We start from the raw sequence: 18,295 nt of genomic DNA on the forward strand, positions 1-18,295 counted from the left end.
ACTAGACATCAACAACTTTGGCATCTGAGCTAGGGAAGGAGGAAATGCAATAGCATGGTCCAAAACAAATGTCTACTATGTCTCTGGAGAATGTAATGACCTTCTATCCATTCATGACTACACAGTCACAATTCACGTCAACAACTAAAGCCAACTAGTATTTTGGAATTTTCAAAATTCCAAATTTTGAAATTGGAATTTTAGAATCTTTACCAGAATATTTTATAAATCTCTTACATTGTACCATTAATTCACTATGATAATCTGTGAGATGGAAACAGTAGCATCTAAATGCTTTCAATGTTAAGTGACTATTGACATTCACTAAAGCTGAAAATAAGGGACAACAGCACCAAAGAACACACTATCTCTATGCAATAGATGTTAATTTCCCACACTCCTACTTCTCTCACTTCTTGGAATAATGATCTAAAATGTTTGAGGCTTCCTGACTCATGTAGGAAATTACAATCTTGGTTTAACATTTCAATTTTAAGCCTAACTCAATAATCAACAGTGAAAAAAAATTCATAGAACGCTTAATTAAGAAACTAAGCTGTACAAAAAATACGGCTCTTGTAGAAGTAGCAGAGGTGGGGGAGACAATCCAATATGGATTTGAGGGAAAGTTAGGGTTTGGAAAATGTTTAGTTGTCACGTGGTCATTACATAAGACTAGGCAAAGGAGACCATTTAGCGAGAGGACATGAGAAGAGTCTTCCATTTCTCTCTGCAGCACAAAGAGGTAAAACTGCTGAAAACGTTCTTTCTTTATTCAGATACAGGGAAAAACTGATTGTTCGAATAGGTCCAGGGACTAAATATGATTTAAAAAACAGAAATCATGAACTGGGAAGATGCCTCAGTTGGTAGTGCTTTCCTTGAAAGCAAGGTACCTCACTCACTTAAAAATGTAAAGCATATTCCTATCTTAAATTGATTAACATTTAATAGACATGGGAAACATTTAGTTTTGAATTCATCAAAGATATTGTTTATAGGTTGAGTTGCAGGAATATGTATAACCTTTAATGATATATATACACCAGGAGAATTCTGTGTTTCATTGAGTCTTCTTAAAGTTTCAGTGTTACTTAAATACACACACAGACATAGAGAGACAGATACACAGAGAGACACAGAGAGAGACACACAAACACATTCGTATTTTCTAAGCTTGTATTTATTTTCTTTTGAATATGCTCTCTGCTTTGGGGGCTTATCTATGAACTCCTTGTGAGGAGTGAGGGTAAATATTGCTTTCACTCCATAGAACAATATGGACACTACAGTGTAGAGATTTTTTTCCCTTGAAAGAGAGAAATCAAGACATTTGAAAATGGGATAGAGCATAGAAGAAACAATGGAGAAAATAGTTATAATGCAATGACAGTTGAGAGTAAGTATAAATGTTATATCATTGTCTAAAAGGAGCAAACACTTATGAAGTGAAAAAAATTGCAAACATCTGAAACTGACTCATGAAGAAATTTTATTCCTGAAACATCGTGAGTTAGATTAGAGTTTATATACAGGGTAAATCCTAGATCAGTGCTATTATAGACAAATTCTAAAAAATATATCAAGTAGACCAGAAAATAGCAAAAAGGAATATTCCATAATTTGTAATTCTGATACTGCCTTAGTGCTAAAATCATTTGATACCAATACAAGAAAAATAAGATACAGTTTATGGAGTTACATGTATAATATTCTAAAAAGATATTAACAATCTGTAATATGAATCTTTCAATAAATTCAAAATGTAGTTGTGATTAAATTGAATTTATTAAGAGTCAAAATTGATGTGTCATTGGAAAAACTAATAACTTTGTTACCTTAATAAATAAAGCTTTTTAAAAATATATTTTATTAATTTATTCATATTTCATCTCAATTGTTAACCCATCCCTTGTATCCTCCCATTCCTCCCTCCCTCCTATTTTCCCCTTACTCCCCTCCCCAATGACTGTGACTGAGGGGGATTTCCTCCCCCTGTATATGCTCATAGGGTATCAAGTCTCTTCTTTGTATAAGTAAAGCTATGTCAGTAGATACAGAAAATTATTCAATAAAAATTTTAAAACTTTCATTAAATATAAATAAGTATTATCTAATTTAAAAGGGATTATTAAAAAACAGTCAGTGGGAAGATATTTTAAGCATGCCGTTTTATATTTTTTATTGAAAAATAAAATAATTCCTATTACATCTCAGTTGCTATTCCATCCTGTGCATCCTCCCATTCCCCCCTCCCTCCTGCTTTCACCCCATTCCTCTTCCCTATGACTGTGACTGAGGGGGACCTCCTCCCCCTGAATATGATGCTAGGGTATCAAATCTCTTCTTGGTAGTCTGCTATCCTTCCTCTGAGTACCATCGGGCCTCCCCATCAAGGGGACATGGCCAAATATGGGGCACCAGAGTTTGTGTGAAAGTCAGTCCACACTCTCCACTTAACTGTGGAGAATGTCCTGTCCCTTGGCTAGATCTGGGTAGGGATTTGATGCTGATTGCACGTATTGTCCTTAGTTGGTGCCACAGTTTGAGCAGAACCCCTGGGTCCAGATCCACCCATCATAGTGTTTTCTTGTAGGTTTCTAGGACCCTCTGGATCCTTCTATTTCCCCATCTCTTATATTTCTCTCACCTAGAGTCCCAATAGGATGTCCTCACCTCTATCCCACTATCCTGGTAAGTGAAGACTTTCATGGGACATGTCCCTTGGGCTAGTGTCCAGTTATATGTGAGTATATACCATTTGAGTCTCTCTGCTTCTGGATTAGTTCACTCATTATAATAATTTCTAGTTCAATCCATTTGTCCACAAATTTTGGAAATTCCTTGTTTTTAATAGCTGAGTAGCATTCCATAGTGTAAATGTGCCACAGTTTCTTTATCCATTCTTCTACTGAGGGACCCTTAGGCTGTTTCCATGTTCTGGCTATTGTGAATAAGTGCGTGCCCTTTAATATCATGAAAATTTAATATTTATATAAATATTTTCTTACTTCTCATTGTAGTCTGTTCTAGCTAGGTAACTAAGAAAGAAATGACATGAAAGTTGTTGTAAGACAACTACCAACAATGATAGAAGAAATAATTATCTGGACAAAAGAACAATAACACTGCAACTTTGTCATAAATTGTCAGATTTAAGCCAGAACATGAACATTTTATATGTAAGAGAAAAACTTGAAACTGTCTTTTTATATGTCAGAAACAAAGAGAAAATTGACCAGTACTTTAGAGAAATGAGAGAGGACCTAGAAACTGACAAGCTCTGTTGTACCCACAGACAGAAAGACTGTACTTCACAAAGAGCCCAAGCCCCCATGACTAGCTTGCAGCTGACAGGCGAACACTTGAATTTCTTAAGCTTGGTTCAAGAGACACTGTTGTTTTAAAAGAAAATCGAAAATGTTCAATTTTATTAATAAATACTCAGGAGTCAGATTTCTGGTACATAATCTTGAGGTTCTCAGCTGATCAAATATCCTGCAACACAACATGGGTAACTTCTGAGTCTCAGTCTTGAGGAATTCCAAGTTTCTAATGAAAGCTAGACACCATTTCTTGCAATATCCTAAGAGCTCCTATCTTGGTAGAAAGTCAGAGTCTCTTGGACAGCTATACTGGAGAAGTCAATACATGTTTCAGTAAGAATTTTTTATTTTTAAAAATTAAAATTAAATATTTCATTATATGACATCATGACAAGAGCAAACTACAAAACAGTATAAACATATATACATGCACTAAATAATAAAGACCAAAACAGAAATGATCAAAACCAAATGTGGGAAATTGAGGGAAATGAGTCTCACAGAACTGTATGAGGAGCCTTCAAAGTTTATTTTTTATACTTTTTCCTTTTACTGAAAATTGTTTTCATCTTTTTCTCACATAACACATCCTGATTATGATTTCCCTTCTCTCAACCCTTACCAGTTCCTCCCCACCTCTCCTCACGTCCACATCCTTCCCCTTTTTGTGTCTTCTAGGGACTAATAATAAAATAAAGTAAAAACAAAAACTAACACACCAGAATAGGACAAAACAAACAAATAGAAGGAAAAAGAACCCAAGAAAATGCACAAGAAAGGGATATAGACGCAAAGACCCACTTGTTCATACACTCAGGAATCCCATAGAAACATTATATTGGAAGCAATAATATAGATGCAAAGGAGGTGCATGGCAAATATTGAGAAAAATACATAAACTAAGCAAAATAAAAATAAACAAAATAAGATTAAAAACCCTGGGCAGCCTTATGAGAGAAAGAAACTCCAAAGACAGCACTGAATTTGTTTTCTGTTAGCCATATGCTGCTGAGTATGCAGCCTACCCCTAACAGTAGTTTGTTTCCCTAGTGAAACTTCCTTAAAGAAAACTAAATTTTCATTTGTAAATGGTTACTAGTTGGAAATAGATTCTGGGTTAGGGATAGGGACTTGTGTCCATTTCTTTCAGGTGTAGGATCCTATTAGGTGAAGAACTGTGCAGGTGCTGTGGATGCTGCCTCAGTCTCTGTGAGTTCATTTGCTCCTCATTTTCTACCTCGTCTTTTATGGGGTCCCTGAGCCGGAGGGGAGGGATTCAATGAAGGTATCCCCTTTCTGGTTGAGTGTTATTATTTTTAATTACGTGTGTGTGTGTGTGTGTGTGTGTGTGTGTGTGTGTGTGTGTGTGTGTGTGTGTTTCTGTGCTGGGATTTGTGCATGTGAATGCAGGTGCCAGTGAAGCCTAGAGGTATTGGGAGGTCAGACTCATGGTATTGTCTGGACTTTCGGGTACAGAAAGTTGTGAGCTTCCACTTCTGGTGCTGGGAACTGAACTTGGGTCCTCTGCAACAGCAGTTCATACTCTTAACCACTGTGTCAATTCTCAAGACTCAGCAAGGGGAACTTGTAGTAGTAAAAAAAAGTTTTGTTTTATTTTATTTTGTTTTTTGTTTTTTGTTTAGTTTGTTTGTTTTGGTAATGGACACATTGATATTATTTATTCTGTAAATCATATGCATACTTCAGATACATTCACGTTTTAGGACACTTTTGCTCTACTCAAGCTGAGCGCAGGCTGAAGACTGTGGGGATCAAGGTTCTGTAGCTTTCTGATATGGAGGACAGAGACTCTCTGCTTCCCACAGTGTCATCTGGCTTGTATCACCTCCATGACCAGGGACAATTCCAGCCAGGTAAGATCTGCTGTGCTGGAACTTGAGGTAGAATTCAGCCAACACACATCCATAGAGACTCAGAGTCTCCAGTGCTGGGGCTCTGCCTGGGGCCCAAAGTGACCAAGACCCTGACCCTGGGGCCTGTTACTATTCTCAATCTACACTTGCAGCCTCTTGAAGTCTTGCTTTATTTGTTGTTGTTTATCTTTTTTATCAGCACCTATTTCTTTATTCATTCCCTTTAACACAATGTTTTTAGTTATTCTTTGACAGATCCACACATGTAAGCAATGTGTCTTGTCGGTATCCACATCAAACACCTACTTCTTATTCTCCCAAGGCCCCTTTTTCCCCCACTTCCTGTATTCTCATCCCTTCCCTCCTTTTCCTCCTGTAACCCATTGAGTTTAATTGATGCTGTGTGTTTTATTGTTGACTGATCTCATTGGCTTGGTCTTGTGCATGCATTGTTCTTAAGGGCTGTCTTAACCTAATTTGAGTCAACACAGGATGTGACAGGGATAGAAATCCCTGGGTGAGTGAAGCAAGACAGGAGTGAACATGTTTTGTTCACATAGGCACAACCATATTAAGGACCCCAGAGCCTCAGATTGAGAAGGACAACAAAGTCTTCTTGGGTGGCCAAGTGTTGAAAGTGTGTGCAGAAAATGTCCAACATAGAAGTCTCCTCGTGGATGTGTAAAGCCTGAAAATTGTTTTCCTATAGAATTATTCAATTATTTAAATAATAGGAGAACTTATGTGAGGATGGTCCTTAGGTTCTGTTTGGTTCATTTACTATTTCTCTGATGAATGGTTAACTAAAAAGAAGTCAGGGAGAAAAGAGTTTATTTGAGATTATTGTTTGTAGACTGGCTTGCTCCTCATTACTTGTTCAGTCTGGTTTTTTATACAATTCAGAACCACCATCTTAGGCCTGGCACATCTCCTGCAAAGGAGGAGCCTAGCCACATTAATCACGAATCACTACCATGCACCACAGACTTCCCTGCTGGCCAGTCTTATGGAAGTGCTTTCTCAATTAAGAGTCTCTTTTCCCAGATGCATCTAAGTTTGTATTAACCTGAAAAACAAACCAGCACAAATTCCAAATGCCTTTCCTCCATAACATCTCACAATATTCATAGTAGGGATCATTAGATGCTTATACACTGTAACATGAAATTTTAGGAGGTGTAGAAAGACTATCTTGTGTTGTATGGTGCGTCACCTTACAATTAAAACAAACAAACAAACTTATGGCCTATAGGAAAGGGTAGAATAGTAGGTGGGATATCTGACAGGCAGAAGGGATTCTGGGACAGAGCCAGGTGCAGAAGTTTTGCCTGAAACTATGTAAGAACAACAAATGTGTGGTACCTGAGCAGAGGTAACCAGCCATGTGGCAGAATGTATATTATCATATGTGAGATATTTTTTAATTTTCTTTATAAAATTTTTTATATTTTACATATACATTTATATTATTAAACATATATACAATGAACTACCTACAGCAAGAAGAACCATGAAACAATCAGGAATTATATAAATTTTACTTTTGGCTATTTATATTTGGCAGATACTTTAAGCTATAGTTCAGTCATTAAAGAGCCTAGCTATATAGCATAGGTATTTGTAAATATATTTTGAGTCTCATGAATCATTATTCCAGGACCTTGGGGCAGGGAGGAAAAGCATAAATCTCCTATAGCCTAATGGTGTACCATATGTAAAACAGAGAATCCAAACTAACCTGAGGAAAGCCCTTGGTAGAGGCACCAACACTCCCTGAAATCAAAACAGTTTCGAAGCTCTGACTCTTTAAGAAATGAGCCAAGGGGGAAAAAGCTGCGCTTTAAAACCTCAGCTTTGCACAAACACTAGCAATACCTCTGCCAAATACTACTTGGTTCCAGAAAGACCAGAAATGCGCAGCAGCAGTCTCTCAGACTAGTCCAGCGCTCACAGCAGGCAGAACCCCAGTTTTCTAGGCCAGACACAACATGATGGGACCACCCCTTCCTGTCTGGCTGGTCATGGTAGGAGGCTTGACCTGTGCAGCAGAGAAGAATGGGGCGTGGCCAAGCACAACACAGGGAGCCAAGCACAAACTCACATGTTCACGCAAGCATGGGCGCGCGTGCACGCATGCACGCACGCACGCACACACACACACACACACACACACACACACACACACACACAAATTCAAACTCAACCCATCACTTTAGATAAAGTTAAATACAAGAAAAGATATACTTAAAGGATGGTAAAAGAGAGAGAAATAAATACACATAGAAAGTAAATGTCCAAAGAAAGGATACAGAAAGAAAAATAGGTAAAAATGTTTTCAAGAGTGCATTGTTGCTGTTAGTTTAATGGTATGGCTCAATAAATATTTATTATTGTGCTTATAATTGTTACAGTAGTATTATTTAACTCGTTTTTACAAACAACAAAGACACAGACACCTGATATATTTATAATAGCCTATTTTCACCTGGGGCAAGGCAGACATTACCTCCTAAACTATCTTCGTCTACAACCTACCCTCTGTCCCATGCCATCTGCTTGTAATAATTTCTACTTGGATTAACTCACATCCATAATCCCAAAATACTTGCTAAGGTTGTTCATTTGGGCCATTTCTTTACAAATGCTAATACATAAACAAACAAGCAAAATGGAAATAGTAAAAACCACAGTTTTAATAACGTAGGTATATATAGAGGAGGACAATTGAATCCCATGCAGGTGTGTTTTGACTATCAACATGAAAATGATTGTTTGTTCAATGACAATGATAGTTTTGTGCCTAGATGAAAAGGGGACTGCTAAGTTAAATCAGTCTATACTTGACTTCACTTCAAAATGAAGAACAAAAGCCATGTTGTATCAGAAAGAGGCTTTATGCTTATGTCAACAGTAAAAGAGAGGCTTTGGATTCCATCTAAATTGATAAAGAGTAGATTAGACAGAGGAAGACAATCCCGCCACCCACCACCCCACCCACACACACCCAGATCTTGGCTACACACAAGAAAGCAGAGCTTAAAATGGCTGAGACATAAAGTCTATATACAGTCAAGAAATCTTGGCTATAAAATTCTGAGGACTTACTATGCCATTCTTTTAAATGGTATAAATAAAAACTGGCATTGCAGTTTGGCTATATAGTCCAAACTAGCTTATAAAGAAAGCAGATACCTTGCATCTGCTCAAACAAAGAGTAAGGACCTGATCTCACATTCCATACATATGTACTTAAAGAACTGTGTATTACTTGTGAGAGTTTATTTTTTTACATAAAGGATGAAACCAATGGAATGGAGGTGGCCTTGACAAGACAAGCAGCCCAAATAAACCAGCCTCAAACTGCCTCAGTCACTGTTTAATCAAAGTTTGCTTTCAAGACAGTTTCAAAAACAGTTGCTGATACCAATTGGGGCAGCCTTTCAGACTATTCCAAACAGAACTTCATTTAAGCCTACATTTTCACAGCATTTAGAGACTGAACAACAAATGCAGCAGATAGATTCCTTAACCATTTTCCCAAGTTGCTTGGATCTCCAAAATGGAATACTATGCCTCAAAATTTGCAGGAAGAAATTAAAACAAACAAACAAACAAACAAAAAAAAAAAAAACCCACTCCATTTTCCAAAAGACAGGGTGGTGGAAGGTTTTGGTTGTTGTATGGATGTTTATTGTTAGAGACGGTTGGTTACAGGTTATTAAATGGTCTTCTCAGGGAAGAAACATGGTATAAGAACTTAGATTCAGGAATTCTTCTCTTTCCTTTTCCTTTCTCTATTCTTCTTTATGTCTATGTGAAGGAAGAGGAGTTGAAAAGAAAATTGAGGAAAATGTAAAAATAATATAAAATACTGGTTAAAAGGCTACATTATCTAATCTGCTCTTAAACTAAAAACATCTTATAAGCCAATGCTATAACATTAGTATAGATTTGTATATTGTTACAGAAATAAGATTATTTTTGCTTACATTAGTATAATTTTTGAATATTGATACAGAATTAAGGTTATTTTGATACATTAGTACAGATTGTATTGGTATTGTATATTGATACAAATTCAAAGTTATTTTTGATACACATATGGATATATGTTTCCACTCATGTATAAGGTACTGAACCTGTACAATAAATTTATAATTACAAGGTTTACTTACAGTCCTTTTAAAAACTGCTATTACAACTATTTAAGAAAATTAAGTAATACAAGTTAATAGTTAGTCAATCAAACTCAAGGTCATGTCATATACTAGTCTAGTTTATCACAGAAATAAACATCCTGGATTGAACAGATTATATATAACTAGAAACAAGCAATGTTTGCATATCCCGATATACTATAGATAATAGATGGTCTCCAAAATCTTAAAGAGCCACCGAAAATGTCATTTTTGACCATGAAACTTGTCAGCTCCTCTCAACACTCCCATCACTTGTTTGATTAGACTCTTCCCCTTGATATTAATGTATATCCATTCATCCAAAAACAGTGGATATAAAGGTAGAAAGGCTTAGTTATAGAAGCCAGGTACGAATATTGGATTATATTTTAATATTGTTCATATTTTCTTCTGTCCAGTTAATGTACTCAGGGTACACTCTAAAAATAAGCCACCAATACAAGATACTTTTCAAGATTTCCTCCTAGACCAGTTCATTTCCAAGACATCTCTTCCTACAGCTAAAATATCACAGTCATTTTACTACTGACCTGCAGTGTTTGTTGTCATTCTTAATACTGAAAAGAAGAGAAACCTATCCCGTTTTAGAAGCACAATGAGAAGAACAGAGCAGGCTAAATACAAAGAAGTTGAATGTTCAAAGGAGAAAGGAATTTGCAAGGATTTTGGTATCTGGTGATATTTTTAAGGTTCTATTTTTCCCAATAGTTTTTATCCCTTTCTCCTTCTGTGTCACCTGTCTAGACTTCAAGCTTGCAGATAAGTCTGTTTAGATAGTTGGGGTATGTTTAGAACCGTGCAGAAAAATCAGAACAAGAAAGTTTTCATGTTTGAGATATCATAAGCCTTTTGCCTAGGGTATAATCACCTCTGAGGATACTTGGCAAGTGACAGTGGTGCCTTAAGGGAGTGAATGGGCTTTTGGGTGCTTTGATTAAGTCAGCCTTCATTCTGGTGGGAATACACTTAACTAGAAAGTGCTGAGCTGATCAGAAGAGGTGGTCAAGGCAGTACTTAGAGGCTGATAAATGGATATTCAAATGCATGAAAAAGTCTCAATTACTGATGTTTTCAAAACAGAGAAGGAACCAAAAAAGGAATTACATAGGGCAAAATACAACTGGATAACTAGTATACCCTATGGCCTCTAGGACAGATGGATCACTGGAACCATTAATATAGAAAGAAGTAGAGAGACCTGAAGTTTGAGTATTATACTAGAATTTCTTGGGGAATCATATCTAATAAATTGCTTAATATAGTCAACAGGTCAGAAAAAATACCACAGGTCACTTAATAAAATTCAATATTAAATGTTCTGACTCTAAGTTTAAATACAAAAGTAGCTTGTCTGCAGTATCTCAACAAAAGTCTTTGCCTGAGTTGAGTGCACTGATCTTTTATAAATTGGATAGTAATTATGTCAAAGCACTTCCTTGGTCAGAGAGTTATCTACAATCAAATACCTTAAAAAAAAGTTAAAGCCAGTTACTCTGGTTAGAAAATAAAGTTAGGCAAATAGAGTGAAATCTGTAGAATTATGATTAAAACTGGGGGAAGGTCTCATCATGCACCGTCATCTTATTCGTATGGTTCTCTGATTCATTTTGGTTTTGAGTCTCTTTAGCCTACCTTGAATTTGGTTGTAATTTCAAAGAGGAAAAGGTGAAGTCAGCTATTCCATAATGCTTACTGAATTTAGAAAAACAGATGAGAAGAGAGTAATCCTCTTTCAAAAAAGCTGTTTTTGCCAATAAATGTAAAATGTGTTTTTTTTTAAAAGTCAAACATCAGTACATTCTTTGTATTACATGTATTTACTCTGATAGTTTTTCAGTATAGCTTGTGCTAATTTCTACTTTTCTAATATTTAAAATTGCTTTTAAAAATACATTATCAGTTGATTCTCCCTTTAAAAGTAAAGAAGTCAAACAAACAAAGCCTTCAATTCCCTGCGTTTGGCTAACAGGTCACATTAATAAGCATTCCTTAGCTGCTTTTAAGGAAGACCATGAGAAACCTGTGCTATTTCATTTTATTAAAGAGCATCAACAGAAATATTTATTTTATTCCATTATTTATTAATAAAGTCATACAATAATATTATGTTTACATGATTTATACTCCATTATCACAGAAAGGAAGCAAATAAAGATGAGGCTCACGTGAGCAGACGTTTAGAACCTCATTTATTTTGGAAACAGGAATATGACTTAGGAGTTGTAGTTTCTAGTTTTACTTCTGTCAAGTTGTCTTAAAATTCCCCTTTGGCATTACAAATTCTAATAATAGGCCCTTTTAAACAACCAGGGGCAATTTAAATGGCAGTACACAAGAGAATTAAATTTAAATGAGTTATTTAAAGTAGCTTTAAAATATAACTCTGTTAATCTTATAATGACCTTTGGGGGAATATCTTAAATATTAATTATGTATTACATAATTATAAACCAATTAACATATTAGAGAGAGAAAGAAGGAGTAAGGGGATGAAGAGAAAGAAAAAGAGAGGACGAAATGAATTGAGATTTTACAGACTGTAGGTGATTTACAGATGCCACGAGTAGTTTTTTTTTTTTCTGATTTCTCTCTGCTAATATATTCATTTACAATAAGAATAGATTATAAACTTTGATTTTGAAATAAATAAATACAACTAATAGCATAAAACATGTGTATCTGTGCAAAGACAAATACATATATGTGTATGTACATGCCTATATACATGCATAATATTATCATAATATATCTAAAATGGGAGTAGATATAGTAGATATGTATGCACATATATGTGTTTGTGCATATATATGATACATAAATACATGTGCATAATATGCCCACACACACACACACACAGAGTTCCATGTGTTTGAAAGAAAAGTAAATATTTTACATTCTCCATTGGGAATTTTCGAGGACTGTACCATAGAGTGGAGACAGAACTCACAGAGCTCTGGAATAGTGCAGTCCATGTAGTACAATGTAAGCACCGTGACCACGAGCCACCAATCCTAACCTAGTGCTGTTTCTCCTCAATTTTTACTCTCAAATGCAGAAACCAGTTATTAGATTGTTATTCTCTAAATCTTTGATGTGATAGAAATAAATGTGTAATTCAAATGCTTGCTAACTAATGATCCTCAGATATTACCCAGTATACAGATGCACATACATTCTTGGGAATAAAGGTCTTTGAAAGAATATTGCTATCATTACTACATATTTTTTCTATTAAAGTCTTTGGCTTTATATTATCTTAAGAAACTTCTCAATAGAAAAACAAAATCTGCCAAAAGCAATACATAGTGTTCAACAAAAATATAATTATATCATCTGATCACCTTTTTAAAATGTTGTTTTATAACTGCCTTTCTCTTGTCTCTGTTAGTAATTTAGGAAAAACATTTGAGTTTTAAATGTGAATATGCATGAATATTGTGTTTCCAGGTGATTTAAAAATATACAACCCCAGATCACCAATAGAAATGATAACAATGCTCTCTGAGGAAGTGGATGGTTATAATTCAGATCTTGTAATACTTCAGTGAAGCACAGGATGTTTTGGAAAGATTTTTCACTCGGGTATATTTTTTCATGTACCAAGTGAGACATAACAAAACAACCTGCGGGAGCAAAGGCTGTGGATTTAGAAGGTTTATCAAAGGTTTTGAGCAGGCAGAAAAAGGAAAGGTTGCTTAGGCTTTCAGACAGAGTCAAGAGCTGTATATAATTCATCATTAATTTATGGTACCAGAAAAGAGTACCAAGACTGTGTAATAAGTCTACATGTAATATAGAAAACGGGGTCCAAGGAAGTGTGGAGGATGGTTAGAAAGAACATGGTTTTTGTGAGTTTGTAGGTACTAGGAAATATGGAGCTTGAGACTGATTGTATTTCTAGGGTCCTACCTTGACTTGTTAATGGACAGCTATGTGCACAGATCTGTCTATGTTTATTGTTGTAACTGTGTCTGTCAACACTGATAGCTATCTATATATTCATGTTTGTGCACTTATGTAGGTAAATTCCTAATAGGAAAGAGTTTCAGGGGTGTTTTCACACCTTAATATTTCAAAGTATTTTATATATGAATATGTGTGCATGTGTGCACATAAGTCATGAGTATACTATGGCATGGATTTAGGAGTCAGAGCACAGCTTGCAGAGGTCAGCCGTTCTCTACCAGCTGGGTTCTGAAGAATGAGTGTAAGCTGACACTGTTGGTAGTGAGCACCTTTACTCACTGAGCACTCTCACCAGACACAGCCTTTTTTTTTTTTTTTTTTTTTTTTTTTTTTTTTTTTTTTTTTGGTTTTTTGAGACAGGGTTTCTCTCTGTAGCTTTGGAGGTCATGTCCTAGACTTGCTTTGTAGACCAGGCAGGCCTCAAACTCACAGCGATCCACCTGCTTCTGCCTCCTGAGTGCTGGGATTAAAGACATGTGCCACCATTTTGTTTTAAAACTACCACAAATATGATTTTTTCCCTCATCAGATATGAAGTAACCACAAAGCATTTCTAAACTTTGCATAATATTCTGCATTCAAGTGAAAACTATCATTGCCTCCTAATGGAATGCATTTTCATTGTCAAACAGAAAGGTAAATTTGATGTAATTCCATACCTATTCCCACTGTTCAAGATATCAATATTGCCTGAAGTCATTTGAAATCTCCTGACCCATTTATTCATATCAATCCTAACTTGTTAGGCTGAAGTTCATCTCTGCAACAAATCTCAGTACAAAGCACCACTAATGTGCCACTTAGAGTCTCCGGGACACATATGAACACTGGGAAGCGCTCACTGGCAGAGTTGAAACAGTGCTATTTTAATTGCAAACACATTGCATGATTAGTCAGCCCAGCAAGTCTTGCACCCGAAGGCACAGATGTCTTCTGGCTGGACCTCCTGGGCGATTGGCAACCCAACGACTTGTACTGCTCGCTGTTGGTGAGAATGACTATGGGGAGCTACGGACACGCCAGTGCCCAGCGGGAGATGACTAAACAAAACCGCTTTCGATTTTTCCATTCTCCAGCACCTTTTTAAATCAAAGAGAATCATTTTTTTCACAAAAGATATGCTTTCTTTGGGGGGAGGAAATAAAATGAAGTTAAATAATAATAATAATAATAAAAACTAAATCGCTGCTGGCATATTGATCATTGATAATATGAGCCTTAGTGTTTCTGCAACTCCATTTTGAATTGTGCAAGAGATGTTCTCCTAAGAACAGAGGGATGCTACGGCCCCAGCTGGCAAGAACTCTGCAGAGCGTGTGACTTGTTAGACACTTAAGAACTAAGTTATTGTGCTGAGTCACTTGTTAGCCAGTGCCTGTGGTCTAACTTCCCCAAGTGAATGCTTAAAAGACATTTTTTGATTAAAGAAGAACTGTAAACACTGGTAGATCAAGGACAGGGTAATTTCTCTATTTTATTGGATTGAGGTAGGTGATGACATGCAAAAATCCCTTGTAACCCTGGATCTCTAGGCAGTTTTAAGATAGTTACATACAGGGCTTGGGAGATAGGTCAGCTGTTAAAAGCACATGTTGCTCTTTCATAGGACCTGAATTTAGTTTCCAGTGCCCATGTCAGCATCACAGCCACCTGTGACTCCAGCTCCAAGTGATTCATGTCTGGTACTCAAACACATACATATGCATAAATAAAAATAATCTTAATGCCTAAAAATGTTACTTTTCATATATTATATTAAAGTATAATTTTTATTTATAGAATTATGTATATAGTATGTAATATGTTTTACATATAATTTTTATTAATAACCTTCATGTTGTATTTATGTAATTTTATTTTAATTGCTATGCTATGTGATCATGAAAACAGTAACTTAGAGAACCATAACTGATAGAATATTTGCTTTTGCTGATACTTGACAGGCTGAAAAAATTTACACAAGGATTCAAAATTAATAACTATTAAAATAGTTACATTATTTCATATAATATAATGGCCTATTTAGGTACTTACTTCCCTTTCCTTAAGCAAGCATCTACTGAATATCTACAATATAAAATGTTCTCTTTATAGAGATATGAAAAAAGCATGATACTTATCTTTTTTTAAAAAAACTCATAGTATAGGACCTGAAAATGGCTCAGTGGTTAAAAACACTTGTCGCTATTCCAGAGGACCTGGATTCAGTCCCCAGCGGCCACATGGTGTCTCAGAAACATCTGTAACCCTACTTCCAGTTTATACAATACCCTCTTCTGATTTCCATGGACCTCAGACATGCATGTACTGCACACACACACACACACACACACACACACACACACACACACTGAGGCAAAACACTCATACAAATAAAATATTATAAATAAATAAAAAAGGAAAAGATAAAATCATAGTATATATGGGGATAGTAGTATTTTTCAAAATCACAATTTATAGTGATTGGTGTGGAAATAGAGAAATGTAATGGAAAAGGTGACTGTTTAAATAGGAAGCAATGAAGTTAGTGAGGCTAGGGTAAAGGCATGAGTTAGAGGCAAGACAATTAAAAGGTGGTTGGTGTGGCCCTTTTGCTGTGAGACAGAATCAACAGGGCTTACCAGACAGCCTGGGAACAGAACTGTGGGTGACAGAGAAATGGTGGACCCAGGAGGCATGAGGACGGAAACGCTTCTTTCTCTAGGAGCTGAGTGGAGAGCAGAATGTACATGGTATTTCAGAACTGGAAATTAATGGCTTAGCACAGTGAAGCTTTTAAACACATTTTACTTATGAGGAAATCTGTGTTCCTGGGGAGGAACTTAACCTGTCCAAGATAAAACTTATTAGAAGGAAATTCAAAAAGACCCAACCAGTGGGAGCTGGTTCACACTAGTCTGACAATCATAGTTTTTATTGAATTTTTGGCATCATATCTTCATATAAATAAAGAGATGTAAAATAAAACAGACCCTTTAATCCCAACACTCGGGAGGCAGAAGCAGGTGGACCACTGTGAATTCAAGGCCAGCCTGGTCTGTAAAGCGAGTCCAGGACAGCCAAGGCTACACAGAGAAACCCTATCTCTAAAAAACAACAAAAAAAATTTTTTTAATAAGTAAAACAGACCTTAAGAGGGTACAAAGTACATAAAAATTAAACCTAATTAAATCTGAATTCTTGACTTGGGGAAATAGCCAGGTTTTTCCATAGACTGATTGGATTCTGCTACAGAGATGACTTGTGTCTCAATAATGTTTTAATATATTTACACTAAAGAGATGGTGTAGTAAGTATTTTTAAAAGACCCTTAAACTTATATCTAGAAAAGATTCCAAATTAATTCATAACCTAAAACCCTCCCATGTCTAATCATTTTCTAATACCTCAGAGGGCAAATCCGTTGTTGGGAGTCTCAAGATGCTGTCATTACCGCTGCTGAATTATTCAGGCACGTGTATCAAAGCATCACACTAAATTGCTTTGGTCTTATGTAAAATTCTTCTGATCTTTGGCAATCATTACTTATTTACAGCTTCCATAATTTTCCCCCTTTGCAAAGAAAAAAGTTTTATTAACTATAGCTAAAAGGCACCATTTTACTTTTATAGTTAAAAACTGTCTCTAGTACAAAAAAAAATAAAAGAAGTAAAATAAAACATTATTTTTTTCTGATTTAAAAGCAAGGCTTTCTGTGTGAAAAGCAGATTATCTAAGCAGTTTCTTTCCCTGAGAGAGATATTCATAATATTTATTATAAAGTATAAATATTAGGTTTCTTACTTCATGTGAACTATCTGCAGGTATAGCAAATATAATTCTTTTTAAAATAAAACTAGGATAATAGCAACAGCTAATGTTTACATTTGTTGAAACACATGTGACGATTACTTCAAGAAAATGTTAGAAAATTAAATAAAAATTTCCCATAAGACTGGAAAAAATATTCAACATGTGATTTTTTTTTTAAAACTGAAGTTGGCTGCAGTTTCGCACTGAGGCTTTAAACAGAATGAGTCTGTTTAATATGGATGTTTTCCTAAAACCTGGGTTGGGGAAGTTTGTACAAGAAAAATTGATTCTCAGTGTTCTGGTTTATACATTGATTTACAGCAACCAATCTGTCTTTCGCTTTGAAATAGTTCTTATTACCTTAGAAACACCAAGTATCAGTGCAGATAAATAATAATGAGGATTTGTTTGCTTGTACATTTTGTTTTCCTATGTGTATTTTTCCATTGTTCCTGTTAGAGACTAATAAAAAGTCTTTGCAATATTAAAATGTGAGTGGTAATATCAATGACAACAGCAGCTAAGTACCATGTAAACATGATATCAATTTTCTCAGGGTATAATTTGCTCCAGAAATTAAAATATATTTCGTAATTGTGTGGCTTATCAGTAATGTAGTTTATTAATAATTGGCAGAAGTAAAAATTAGTCTTTAAATGCTTAGAGAAACATGAGTTTCAAACTATAATAGGAACAGGAAGTATGTTTTGGGCTGTCAAATTTGAAACATTTTATGAAACCAACCAGCTTAAAAATACTCAGTATTCAAAGTAGATTGCTTTGAATGGCAGCTGGTGAAATACTAATTAATTCCTCTGCAGTTAATTTTGGTTTTTAAAAGCAGGTGAAAGAAGATACCATACAAGGAGGAATCTCAGAGGAGCTTATAGAAAACTGTTTGGCATTAGATCTCTTCTCTGCCACTGAATCTGGCCTGTTCTCCATGGCAAACATTCTGAGACTTGTAAATAGCAAAGGAACCTCTGATGCTCCAAAGCAATCCGAACCTCAGCTATGTAAATGCTTCTGCAGCACTTCACGGAGAACAATCTGGCAAGCAGCATCAGGGCGCATTACCGAAAGCATCACATCTTTACAATTGAATTGTAAAGGCTGGCTCATTTATTATTATCTGGCT

This window comes from Acomys russatus, chromosome 1 (genome assembly GCF_903995435.1).
Source record: "Acomys russatus chromosome 1, mAcoRus1.1, whole genome shotgun sequence".
In the NCBI taxonomy this organism is placed as follows: domain Eukaryota; kingdom Metazoa; phylum Chordata; class Mammalia; order Rodentia; family Muridae; genus Acomys; species Acomys russatus.